At 47.7% G+C, this 12,477-nt stretch overlaps 8 non-coding genes across 8 annotated transcripts; all 8 read right to left on the reverse strand.

The window, feature by feature from the left end:
• Positions 1-876: 876 nt before the first annotated feature.
• LOC142701067 (U2 spliceosomal RNA) lies at positions 877-1,067 on the reverse strand. The gene has a single exon (XR_012866798.1). It is a non-coding gene; the product is annotated as a U2 spliceosomal RNA (small nuclear RNA).
• Positions 1,068-2,359: 1,292 nt separating this feature from the next.
• On the reverse strand, positions 2,360-2,550 carry LOC142701079 (U2 spliceosomal RNA). The gene has a single exon (XR_012866809.1). It is a non-coding gene; the product is annotated as a U2 spliceosomal RNA (small nuclear RNA).
• Positions 2,551-3,826: 1,276 nt separating this feature from the next.
• On the reverse strand, positions 3,827-4,017 carry LOC142701091 (U2 spliceosomal RNA). Its single transcript, XR_012866820.1, has one exon. It is a non-coding gene; the product is annotated as a U2 spliceosomal RNA (small nuclear RNA).
• Positions 4,018-5,313: 1,296 nt separating this feature from the next.
• Positions 5,314-5,504, reverse strand: LOC142701103 (U2 spliceosomal RNA). Its single transcript, XR_012866831.1, has one exon. It is a non-coding gene; the product is annotated as a U2 spliceosomal RNA (small nuclear RNA).
• Positions 5,505-6,808: 1,304 nt separating this feature from the next.
• On the reverse strand, positions 6,809-6,999 carry LOC142701105 (U2 spliceosomal RNA). Its single transcript, XR_012866833.1, has one exon. It is a non-coding gene; the product is annotated as a U2 spliceosomal RNA (small nuclear RNA).
• Positions 7,000-8,279: 1,280 nt separating this feature from the next.
• LOC142701068 (U2 spliceosomal RNA) lies at positions 8,280-8,470 on the reverse strand. The gene has a single exon (XR_012866799.1). It is a non-coding gene; the product is annotated as a U2 spliceosomal RNA (small nuclear RNA).
• Positions 8,471-9,766: 1,296 nt separating this feature from the next.
• On the reverse strand, positions 9,767-9,957 carry LOC142701069 (U2 spliceosomal RNA). Its single transcript, XR_012866800.1, has one exon. It is a non-coding gene; the product is annotated as a U2 spliceosomal RNA (small nuclear RNA).
• A 1,288-nt stretch (positions 9,958-11,245) lies between these two features.
• LOC142701070 (U2 spliceosomal RNA) lies at positions 11,246-11,436 on the reverse strand. The gene has a single exon (XR_012866801.1). It is a non-coding gene; the product is annotated as a U2 spliceosomal RNA (small nuclear RNA).
• Between the last annotated feature and the right edge of the window lie 1,041 nt (positions 11,437-12,477).

The following is a 12,477-nucleotide window of genomic DNA, read 5'->3' on the forward strand; positions in this document are numbered from 1 at the left end:
CCCATTATGATGTCAGAAAGCTGGCTCTGGAATCCTGAGGGCTCCACTATGACACGTGCAAAGTTCCGTCTGAACTTTATATAAGACGGTGAGGCTCAGTCAGTCACTCAGTGTTGCCTGAGAGGGCAACACTGCAACAGCCGGCCGCCAGGCTGTCTTTTTTTTGCACAGCTAGTTGCCTCCAGGAGGCCACAAGAGGGAGACAAGGGACTGCAAAATGGAAAATAGGCATCCACCAACTTTACAGACAACTTCTCCTTGCTCCTACAACCTCCATCCTTGCACAGTTTGTTATTCTTCTAGGTAACATAGTAACAAATCCAAATTGCTGCTCTCTTTGTAGGCAAGCAAGGCTTTGTTGCAACTGCAATTCTTACTTCTTCTTGAAATGTAGGGACGACAGTACATTCCATCACATCCATCTAGTGTACACAGGTAGGTCCATTGTGGCGGGCAGGCGAGCGGGCGGGCTGCTTTATTGGCTGTTTGCTGTTCCCCTACTCCACTCCACTATTTGACTGTTGTGCTGCATCAATCAATCAATCAATCAATCAATCAATCAATCAATCAATCAATCAGTGGCTGGCTCAGGTGCAGCTCTTTAACTTACCTAAAAGGGAGGGCGGAGAGAAGACAAGGAAGGTGAATGAGGTGTTCCAATGTGAAATGCCGGAAACACAGAAACACAGACGACACACAACAAGAGGTGGCAATCTATTCATTAATTGCATTTAATCAATGAGCTCATTATCACTCATGCATTGTCCAACAGGTGTTGAAATAATGGGATTAAAAGGGGAGATCCCTTCAGAAAGACAGAAACAATAGCAAAGACAAAAAACACTTTTGGAATCTGCTTTTAGTCAACACATAAGGAAAGGGTGCACCGGTCCTGGAAATACTGCAATACCAGGTCAATGCGTGGAGTGGACAGAGCAAGCTCTATTTCCATCTCCCTGTTCTAAAAATCCATTTAATATATGGTCCCCAGATAGGGGACGTATCAGATATTAAACTGATAAGAACAGATACTACACTTGATCTTAGCCAAAAGGCCGAGAAGCGATAACCCGAACGGGCCGCGCGTTGCCCGAGCCTGCCCGATACTGCTGTTCAGCCCTTGCAGCGATTCAGCCTACTTCTAGGCAATTCCATGGGGCCCTGCAGGCTCACACACTCACAGCTACACGGGAGGTGAATAAAGGCCGGAGAGGAAGCCAGACAGGATTTGCTTCTTTTGCTTGCACCACAATGCAGTGCTGAAAGAGGAGGAATCTACATAAAAACGCCTTCCTGGCAACGCCCAAATGCCCTGCTGCCATGCAGATAAACACTGGCAGCGGCAGCAAGTGCATGCCCACAGCCACCCCTTGTTCCTTCACACCTTGTATCAGCTGTAATCCAGTCCAGTCCAGTGCTGCCTGCTGAGCAGCACTGACCAACACTGCCTGGGCCCAGGCTTTTATCTCTGAGGCCCCATTATGATGTCAGAAAGCTGGCTCTGGAATCCTGAGGGCTCCACTATGACACGTGCAAAGTTCCGTCTGAACTTTATATAAGACGGTGAGGCTCAGTCAGTCACTCAGTGTTGCCTGAGAGGGCAACACTGCAACAGCCGGCCGCCAGGCTGTCTTTTTTTTGCACAGCTAGTTGCCTCCAGGAGGCCACAAGAGGGAGACAAGGGACTGCAAAATGGAAAATAGGCATCCACCAACTTTACAGACAACTTCTCCTTGCTCCTACAACCTCCATCCTTGCACAGTTTGTTATTCTTCTAGGTAACATAGTAACAAATCCAAATTGCTGCTCTCTTTGTAGGCAAGCAAGGCTTTGTTGCAACTGCAATTCTTACTTCTTCTTGAAATGTAGGGACGACAGTACATTCCATCACATCCATCTAGTGTACACAGGTAGGTCCATTGTGGCGGGCAGGCGAGCGGGCGGGCTGCTTTATTGGCTGTTTGCTGTTCCCCTACTCCACTCCACTATTTGACTGTTGTGCTGCATCAATCAATCAATCAATCAATCAATCAATCAATCAATCAATCAATCAATCAATCAGTGGCTGGCTCAGGTGCAGCTCTTTAACTTACCTAAAAGGGAGGGCGGAGAGAAGACAAGGAAGGTGAATGAGGTGTTCCAATGTGAAATGCCGGAAACACAGAAACACAGACGACACACAACAAGAGGTGGCAATCTATTCATTAATTGCATTTAATCAATGAGCTCATTATCACTCATGCATTGTCCAACAGGTGTTGAAATAATGGGATTAAAAGGGGAGATCCCTTCAGAAAGACAGAAACAATAGCAAAGACAAAAAACACTTTTGGAATCTGCTTTTAGTCAACACATAAGGAAAGGGTGCACCGGTCCTGGAAATACTGCAATACCAGGTCAATGCGTGGAGTGGACAGAGCAAGCTCTATTTCCATCTCCCTGTTCTAAAAATCCATTTAATATATGGTCCCCAGATAGGGGACGTATCAGATATTAAACTGATAAGAACAGATACTACACTTGATCTTAGCCAAAAGGCCGAGAAGCGATAACCCGAACGGGCCGCGCGTTGCCCGAGCCTGCCCGATACTGCTGTTCAGCCCTTGCAGCGATTCAGCCTACTTCTAGGCAATTCCATGGGGCCCTGCAGGCTCACACACTCACAGCTACACGGGAGGTGAATAAAGGCCGGAGAGGAAGCCAGACAGGATTTGCTTCTTTTGCTTGCACCACAATGCAGTGCTGAAAGAGGAGGAATCTACATAAAAACGCCTTCCTGGCAACGCCCAAATGCCCTGCTGCCATGCAGATAAACACTGGCAGCGGCAGCAAGTGCATGCCCACAGCCACCCCTTGTTCCTTCACACCTTGTATCAGCTGTAATCCAGTCCAGTCCAGTGCTGCCTGCTGAGCAGCACTGACCAACACTGCCTGGGCCCAGGCTTTTATCTCTGAGGCCCCATTATGATGTCAGAAAGCTGGCTCTGGAATCCTGAGGGCTCCACTATGACACGTGCAAAGTTCCGTCTGAACTTTATATAAGACGGTGAGGCTCAGTCAGTCACTCAGTGTTGCCTGAGAGGGCAACACTGCAACAGCCGGCCGCCAGGCTGTCTTTTTTTTGCACAGCTAGTTGCCTCCAGGAGGCCACAAGAGGGAGACAAGGGACTGCAAAATGGAAAATAGGCATCCACCAACTTTACAGACAACTTCTCCTTGCTCCTACAACCTCCATCCTTGCACAGTTTGTTATTCTTCTAGGTAACATAGTAACAAATCCAAATTGCTGCTCTCTTTGTAGGCAAGCAAGGCTTTGTTGCAACTGCAATTCTTACTTCTTCTTGAAATGTAGGGACGACAGTACATTCCATCACATCCATCTAGTGTACACAGGTAGGTCCATTGTGGCGGGCAGGCGAGCGGGCGGGCTGCTTTATTGGCTGTTTGCTGTTCCCCTACTCCACTCCACTATTTGACTGTTGTGCTGCATCAATCAATCAATCAATCAATCAATCAATCAATCAATCAGTGGCTGGCTCAGGTGCAGCTCTTTAACTTACCTAAAAGGGAGGGCGGAGAGAAGACAAGGAAGGTGAATGAGGTGTTCCAATGTGAAATGCCGGAAACACAGAAACACAGACGACACACAACAAGAGGTGGCAATCTATTCATTAATTGCATTTAATCAATGAGCTCATTATCACTCATGCATTGTCCAACAGGTGTTGAAATAATGGGATTAAAAGGGGAGATCCCTTCAGAAAGACAGAAACAATAGCAAAGACAAAAAACACTTTTGGAATCTGCTTTTAGTCAACACATAAGGAAAGGGTGCACCGGTCCTGGAAATACTGCAATACCAGGTCAATGCGTGGAGTGGACAGAGCAAGCTCTATTTCCATCTCCCTGTTCTAAAAATCCATTTAATATATGGTCCCCAGATAGGGGACGTATCAGATATTAAACTGATAAGAACAGATACTACACTTGATCTTAGCCAAAAGGCCGAGAAGCGATAACCCGAACGGGCCGCGCGTTGCCCGAGCCTGCCCGATACTGCTGTTCAGCCCTTGCAGCGATTCAGCCTACTTCTAGGCAATTCCATGGGGCCCTGCAGGCTCACACACTCACAGCTACACGGGAGGTGAATAAAGGCCGGAGAGGAAGCCAGACAGGATTTGCTTCTTTTGCTTGCACCACAATGCAGTGCTGAAAGAGGAGGAATCTACATAAAAACGCCTTCCTGGCAACGCCCAAATGCCCTGCTGCCATGCAGATAAACACTGGCAGCGGCAGCAAGTGCATGCCCACAGCCACCCCTTGTTCCTTCACACCTTGTATCAGCTGTAATCCAGTCCAGTCCAGTGCTGCCTGCTGAGCAGCACTGACCAACACTGCCTGGGCCCAGGCTTTTATCTCTGAGGCCCCATTATGATGTCAGAAAGCTGGCTCTGGAATCCTGAGGGCTCCACTATGACACGTGCAAAGTTCCGTCTGAACTTTATATAAGACGGTGAGGCTCAGTCAGTCACTCAGTGTTGCCTGAGAGGGCAACACTGCAACAGCCGGCCGCCAGGCTGTCTTTTTTTTGCACAGCTAGTTGCCTCCAGGAGGCCACAAGAGGGAGACAAGGGACTGCAAAATGGAAAATAGGCATCCACCAACTTTACAGACAACTTCTCCTTGCTCCTACAACCTCCATCCTTGCACAGTTTGTTATTCTTCTAGGTAACATAGTAACAAATCCAAATTGCTGCTCTCTTTGTAGGCAAGCAAGGCTTTGTTGCAACTGCAATTCTTACTTCTTCTTGAAATGTAGGGACGACAGTACATTCCATCACATCCATCTAGTGTACACAGGTAGGTCCATTGTGGCGGGCAGGCGAGCGGGCGGGCTGCTTTATTGGCTGTTTGCTGTTCCCCTACTCCACTCCACTATTTGACTGTTGTGCTGCATCAATCAATCAATCAATCAATCAATCAATCAATCAATAAATCAATCAATCAATCAATCAGTGGCTGGCTCAGGTGCAGCTCTTTAACTTACCTAAAAGGGAGGGCGGAGAGAAGACAAGGAAGGTGAATGAGGTGTTCCAATGTGAAATGCCGGAAACACAGAAACACAAACGACACACAACAAGAGGTGGCAATCTATTCATTAATTGCATTTAATCAATGAGCTCATTATCACTCATGCATTGTCCAACAGGTGTTGAAATAATGGGATTAAAAGGGGAGATCCCTTCAGAAAGACAGAAACAATAGCAAAGACAAAAAACACTTTTGGAATCTGCTTTTAGTCAACACATAAGGAAAGGGTGCACCGGTCCTGGAAATACTGCAATACCAGGTCAATGCGTGGAGTGGACAGAGCAAGCTCTATTTCCATCTCCCTGTTCTAAAAATCCATTTAATATATGGTCCCCAGATAGGGGACGTATCAGATATTAAACTGATAAGAACAGATACTACACTTGATCTTAGCCAAAAGGCCGAGAAGCGATAACCCGAACGGGCCGCGCGTTGCCCGAGCCTGCCCGATACTGCTGTTCAGCCCTTGCAGCGATTCAGCCTACTTCTAGGCAATTCCATGGGGCCCTGCAGGCTCACACACTCACAGCTACACGGGAGGTGAATAAAGGCCGGAGAGGAAGCCAGACAGGATTTGCTTCTTTTGCTTGCACCACAATGCAGTGCTGAAAGAGGAGGAATCTACATAAAAACGCCTTCCTGGCAACGCCCAAATGCCCTGCTGCCATGCAGATAAACACTGGCAGCGGCAGCAAGTGCATGCCCACAGCCACCCCTTGTTCCTTCACACCTTGTATCAGCTGTAATCCAGTCCAGTCCAGTGCTGCCTGCTGAGCAGCACTGACCAACACTGCCTGGGCCCAGGCTTTTATCTCTGAGGCCCCATTATGATGTCAGAAAGCTGGCTCTGGAATCCTGAGGGCTCCACTATGACACGTGCAAAGTTCCGTCTGAACTTTATATAAGACGGTGAGGCTCAGTCAGTCACTCAGTGTTGCCTGAGAGGGCAACACTGCAACAGCCGGCCGCCAGGCTGTCTTTTTTTTGCACAGCTAGTTGCCTCCAGGAGGCCACAAGAGGGAGACAAGGGACTGCAAAATGGAAAATAGGCATCCACCAACTTTACAGACAACTTCTCCTTGCTCCTACAACCTCCATCCTTGCACAGTTTGTTATTCTTCTAGGTAACATAGTAACAAATCCAAATTGCTGCTCTCTTTGTAGGCAAGCAAGGCTTTGTTGCAACTGCAATTCTTACTTCTTCTTGAAATGTAGGGACGACAGTACATTCCATCACATCCATCTAGTGTACACAGGTAGGTCCATTGTGGCGGGCAGGCGAGCGGGCGGGCTGCTTTATTGGCTGTTTGCTGTTCCCCTACTCCACTCCACTATTTGACTGTTGTGCTGCATCAATCAATCAATCAATCAATCAATCAATCAATCAATCAATCAATAAATCAATCAATCAATCAATCAGTGGCTGGCTCAGGTGCAGCTCTTTAACTTACCTAAAAGGGAGGGCGGAGAGAAGACAAGGAAGGTGAATGAGGTGTTCCAATGTGAAATGCCGGAAACACAGAAACACAAACGACACACAACAAGAGGTGGCAATCTATTCATTAATTGCATTTAATCAATGAGCTCATTATCACTCATGCATTGTCCAACAGGTGTTGAAATAATGGGATTAAAAGGGGAGATCCCTTCAGAAAGACAGAAACAATAGCAAAGACAAAAAACACTTTTGGAATCTGCTTTTAGTCAACACATAAGGAAAGGGTGCACCGGTCCTGGAAATACTGCAATACCAGGTCAATGCGTGGAGTGGACAGAGCAAGCTCTATTTCCATCTCCCTGTTCTAAAAATCCATTTAATATATGGTCCCCAGATAGGGGACGTATCAGATATTAAACTGATAAGAACAGATACTACACTTGATCTTAGCCAAAAGGCCGAGAAGCGATAACCCGAACGGGCCGCGCGTTGCCCGAGCCTGCCCGATACTGCTGTTCAGCCCTTGCAGCGATTCAGCCTACTTCTAGGCAATTCCATGGGGCCCTGCAGGCTCACACACTCACAGCTACACGGGAGGTGAATAAAGGCCGGAGAGGAAGCCAGACAGGATTTGCTTCTTTTGCTTGCACCACAATGCAGTGCTGAAAGAGGAGGAATCTACATAAAAACGCCTTCCTGGCAACGCCCAAATGCCCTGCTGCCATGCAGATAAACACTGGCAGCGGCAGCAAGTGCATGCCCACAGCCACCCCTTGTTCCTTCACACCTTGTATCAGCTGTAATCCAGTCCAGTCCAGTGCTGCCTGCTGAGCAGCACTGACCAACACTGCCTGGGCCCAGGCTTTTATCTCTGAGGCCCCATTATGATGTCAGAAAGCTGGCTCTGGAATCCTGAGGGCTCCACTATGACACGTGCAAAGTTCCGTCTGAACTTTATATAAGACGGTGAGGCTCAGTCAGTCACTCAGTGTTGCCTGAGAGGGCAACACTGCAACAGCCGGCCGCCAGGCTGTCTTTTTTTTGCACAGCTAGTTGCCTCCAGGAGGCCACAAGAGGGAGACAAGGGACTGCAAAATGGAAAATAGGCATCCACCAACTTTACAGACAACTTCTCCTTGCTCCTACAACCTCCATCCTTGCACAGTTTGTTATTCTTCTAGGTAACATAGTAACAAATCCAAATTGCTGCTCTCTTTGTAGGCAAGCAAGGCTTTGTTGCAACTGCAATTCTTACTTCTTCTTGAAATGTAGGGACGACAGTACATTCCATCACATCCATCTAGTGTACACAGGTAGGTCCATTGTGGCGGACAGGCGAGCGGGCGGGCTGCTTTATTGGCTGTTTGCTGTTCCCCTACTCCACTCCACTATTTGACTGTTGTGCTGCATCAATCAATCAATCAATCAATCAATCAATCAATCAATCAATCAGTGGCTGGCTCAGGTGCAGCTCTTTAACTTACCTAAAAGGGAGGGCGGAGAGAAGACAAGGAAGGTGAATGAGGTGTTCCAATGTGAAATGCCGGAAACACAGAAACACAGACGACACACAACAAGAGGTGGCAATCTATTCATTAATTGCATTTAATCAATGAGCTCATTATCACTCATGCATTGTCCAACAGGTGTTGAAATAATGGGATTAAAAGGGGAGATCCCTTCAGAAAGACAGAAACAATAGCAAAGACAAAAAACACTTTTGGAATCTGCTTTTAGTCAACACATAAGGAAAGGGTGCACCGGTCCTGGAAATACTGCAATACCAGGTCAATGCGTGGAGTGGACAGAGCAAGCTCTATTTCCATCTCCCTGTTCTAAAAATCCATTTAATATATGGTCCCCAGATAGGGGACGTATCAGATATTAAACTGATAAGAACAGATACTACACTTGATCTTAGCCAAAAGGCCGAGAAGCGATAACCCGAACGGGCCGCGCGTTGCCCGAGCCTGCCCGATACTGCTGTTCAGCCCTTGCAGCGATTCAGCCTACTTCTAGGCAATTCCATGGGGCCCTGCAGGCTCACACACTCACAGCTACACGGGAGGTGAATAAAGGCCGGAGAGGAAGCCAGACAGGATTTGCTTCTTTTGCTTGCACCACAATGCAGTGCTGAAAGAGGAGGAATCTACATAAAAACGCCTTCCTGGCAACGCCCAAATGCCCTGCTGCCATGCAGATAAACACTGGCAGCGGCAGCAAGTGCATGCCCACAGCCACCCCTTGTTCCTTCACACCTTGTATCAGCTGTAATCCAGTCCAGTCCAGTGCTGCCTGCTGAGCAGCACTGACCAACACTGCCTGGGCCCAGGCTTTTATCTCTGAGGCCCCATTATGATGTCAGAAAGCTGGCTCTGGAATCCTGAGGGCTCCACTATGACACGTGCAAAGTTCCGTCTGAACTTTATATAAGACGGTGAGGCTCAGTCAGTCACTCAGTGTTGCCTGAGAGGGCAACACTGCAACAGCCGGCCGCCAGGCTGTCTTTTTTTTGCACAGCTAGTTGCCTCCAGGAGGCCACAAGAGGGAGACAAGGGACTGCAAAATGGAAAATAGGCATCCACCAACTTTACAGACAACTTCTCCTTGCTCCTACAACCTCCATCCTTGCACAGTTTGTTATTCTTCTAGGTAACATAGTAACAAATCCAAATTGCTGCTCTCTTTGTAGGCAAGCAAGGCTTTGTTGCAACTGCAATTCTTACTTCTTCTTGAAATGTAGGGACGACAGTACATTCCATCACATCCATCTAGTGTACACAGGTAGGTCCATTGTGGCGGGCAGGCGAGCGGGCGGGCTGCTTTATTGGCTGTTTGCTGTTCCCCTACTCCACTCCACTATTTGACTGTTGTGCTGCATCAATCAATCAATCAATCAATCAATCAATCAATCAATCAATCAATCAATCAATCAATCAGTGGCTGGCTCAGGTGCAGCTCTTTAACTTACCTAAAAGGGAGGGCGGAGAGAAGACAAGGAAGGTGAATGAGGTGTTCCAATGTGAAATGCCGGAAACACAGAAACACAGACGACACACAACAAGAGGTGGCAATCTATTCATTAATTGCATTTAATCAATGAGCTCATTATCACTCATGCATTGTCCAACAGGTGTTGAAATAATGGGATTAAAAGGGGAGATCCCTTCAGAAAGACAGAAACAATAGCAAAGACAAAAAACACTTTTGGAATCTGCTTTTAGTCAACACATAAGGAAAGGGTGCACCGGTCCTGGAAATACTGCAATACCAGGTCAATGCGTGGAGTGGACAGAGCAAGCTCTATTTCCATCTCCCTGTTCTAAAAATCCATTTAATATATGGTCCCCAGATAGGGGACGTATCAGATATTAAACTGATAAGAACAGATACTACACTTGATCTTAGCCAAAAGGCCGAGAAGCGATAACCCGAACGGGCCGCGCGTTGCCCGAGCCTGCCCGATACTGCTGTTCAGCCCTTGCAGCGATTCAGCCTACTTCTAGGCAATTCCATGGGGCCCTGCAGGCTCACACACTCACAGCTACACGGGAGGTGAATAAAGGCCGGAGAGGAAGCCAGACAGGATTTGCTTCTTTTGCTTGCACCACAATGCAGTGCTGAAAGAGGAGGAATCTACATAAAAACGCCTTCCTGGCAACGCCCAAATGCCCTGCTGCCATGCAGATAAACACTGGCAGCGGCAGCAAGTGCATGCCCACAGCCACCCCTTGTTCCTTCACACCTTGTATCAGCTGTAATCCAGTCCAGTCCAGTGCTGCCTGCTGAGCAGCACTGACCAACACTGCCTGGGCCCAGGCTTTTATCTCTGAGGCCCCATTATGATGTCAGAAAGCTGGCTCTGGAATCCTGAGGGCTCCACTATGACACGTGCAAAGTTCCGTCTGAACTTTATATAAGACGGTGAGGCTCAGTCAGTCACTCAGTGTTGCCTGAGAGGGCAACACTGCAACAGCCGGCCGCCAGGCTGTCTTTTTTTTGCACAGCTAGTTGCCTCCAGGAGGCCACAAGAGGGAGACAAGGGACTGCAAAATGGAAAATAGGCATCCACCAACTTTACAGACAACTTCTCCTTGCTCCTACAACCTCCATCCTTGCACAGTTTGTTATTCTTCTAGGTAACATAGTAACAAATCCAAATTGCTGCTCTCTTTGTAGGCAAGCAAGGCTTTGTTGCAACTGCAATTCTTACTTCTTCTTGAAATGTAGGGACGACAGTACATTCCATCACATCCATCTAGTGTACACAGGTAGGTCCATTGTGGCGGGCAGGCGAGCGGGCGGGCTGCTTTATTGGCTGTTTGCTGTTCCCCTACTCCACTCCACTATTTGACTGTTGTGCTGCATCAATCAATCAATCAATCAATCAATCAATCAATCAATCAATCAATCAATCAGTGGCTGGCTCAGGTGCAGCTCTTTAACTTACCTAAAAGGGAGGGCGGAGAGAAGACAAGGAAGGTGAATGAGGTGTTCCAATGTGAAATGCCGGAAACACAGAAACACAGACGACACACAACAAGAGGTGGCAATCTATTCATTAATTGCATTTAATCAATGAGCTCATTATCACTCATGCATTGTCCAACAGGTGTTGAAATAATGGGATTAAAAGGGGAGATCCCTTCAGAAAGACAGAAACAATAGCAAAGACAAAAAACACTTTTGGAATCTGCTTTTAGTCAACACATAAGGAAAGGGTGCACCGGTCCTGGAAATACTGCAATACCAGGTCAATGCGTGGAGTGGACAGAGCAAGCTCTATTTCCATCTCCCTGTTCTAAAAATCCATTTAATATATGGTCCCCAGATAGGGGACGTATCAGATATTAAACTGATAAGAACAGATACTACACTTGATCTTAGCCAAAAGGCCGAGAAGCGATAACCCGAACGGGCCGCGCGTTGCCCGAGCCTGCCCGATACTGCTGTTCAGCCCTTGCAGCGATTCAGCCTACTTCTAGGCAATTCCATGGGGCCCTGCAGGCTCACACACTCACAGCTACACGGGAGGTGAATAAAGGCCGGAGAGGAAGCCAGACAGGATTTGCTTCTTTTGCTTGCACCACAATGCAGTGCTGAAAGAGGAGGAATCTACATAAAAACGCCTTCCTGGCAACGCCCAAATGCCCTGCTGCCATGCAGATAAACACTGGCAGCGGCAGCAAGTGCATGCCCACAGCCACCCCTTGTTCCTTCACACCTTGTATCAGCTGTAATCCAGTCCAGTCCAGTGCTGCCTGCTGAGCAGCACTGACCAACACTGCCTGGGCCCAGGCTTTTATCTCTGAGGCCCCATTATGATGTCAGAAAGCTGGCTCTGGAATCCTGAGGGCTCCACTATGACACGTGCAAAGTTCCGTCTGAACTTTATATAAGACGGTGAGGCTCAGTCAGTCACTCAGTGTTGCCTGAGAGGGCAACACTGCAACAGCCGGCCGCCAGGCTGTCTTTTTTTTGCACAGCTAGTTGCCTCCAGGAGGCCACAAGAGGGAGACAAGGGACTGCAAAATGGAAAATAGGCATCCACCAACTTTACAGACAACTTCTCCTTGCTCCTACAACCTCCATCCTTGCACAGTTTGTTATTCTTCTAGGTAACATAGTAACAAATCCAAATTGCTGCTCTCTTTGTAGGCAAGCAAGGCTTTGTTGCAACTGCAATTCTTACTTCTTCTTGAAATGTAGGGACGACAGTACATTCCATCACATCCATCTAGTGTACACAGGTAGGTCCATTGTGGCGGGCAGGCGAGCGGGCGGGCTGCTTTATTGGCTGTTTGCTGTTCCCCTACTCCACTCCACTATTTGACTGTTGTGCTGCATCAATCAATCAATCAATCAATCAATCAATCAATCAATCAATCAATCAGTGGCTGGCTCAGGTGCAGCTCTTTAACTTACCTAAAAGGGAGGGCGGAGAGAAG

The sequence above is a fragment of the Rhinoderma darwinii genome, unplaced genomic scaffold (assembly GCF_050947455.1).
Source record: "Rhinoderma darwinii isolate aRhiDar2 unplaced genomic scaffold, aRhiDar2.hap1 Scaffold_1994, whole genome shotgun sequence".
Classification (NCBI taxonomy): Eukaryota; Metazoa; Chordata; class Amphibia; order Anura; family Rhinodermatidae; genus Rhinoderma; species Rhinoderma darwinii.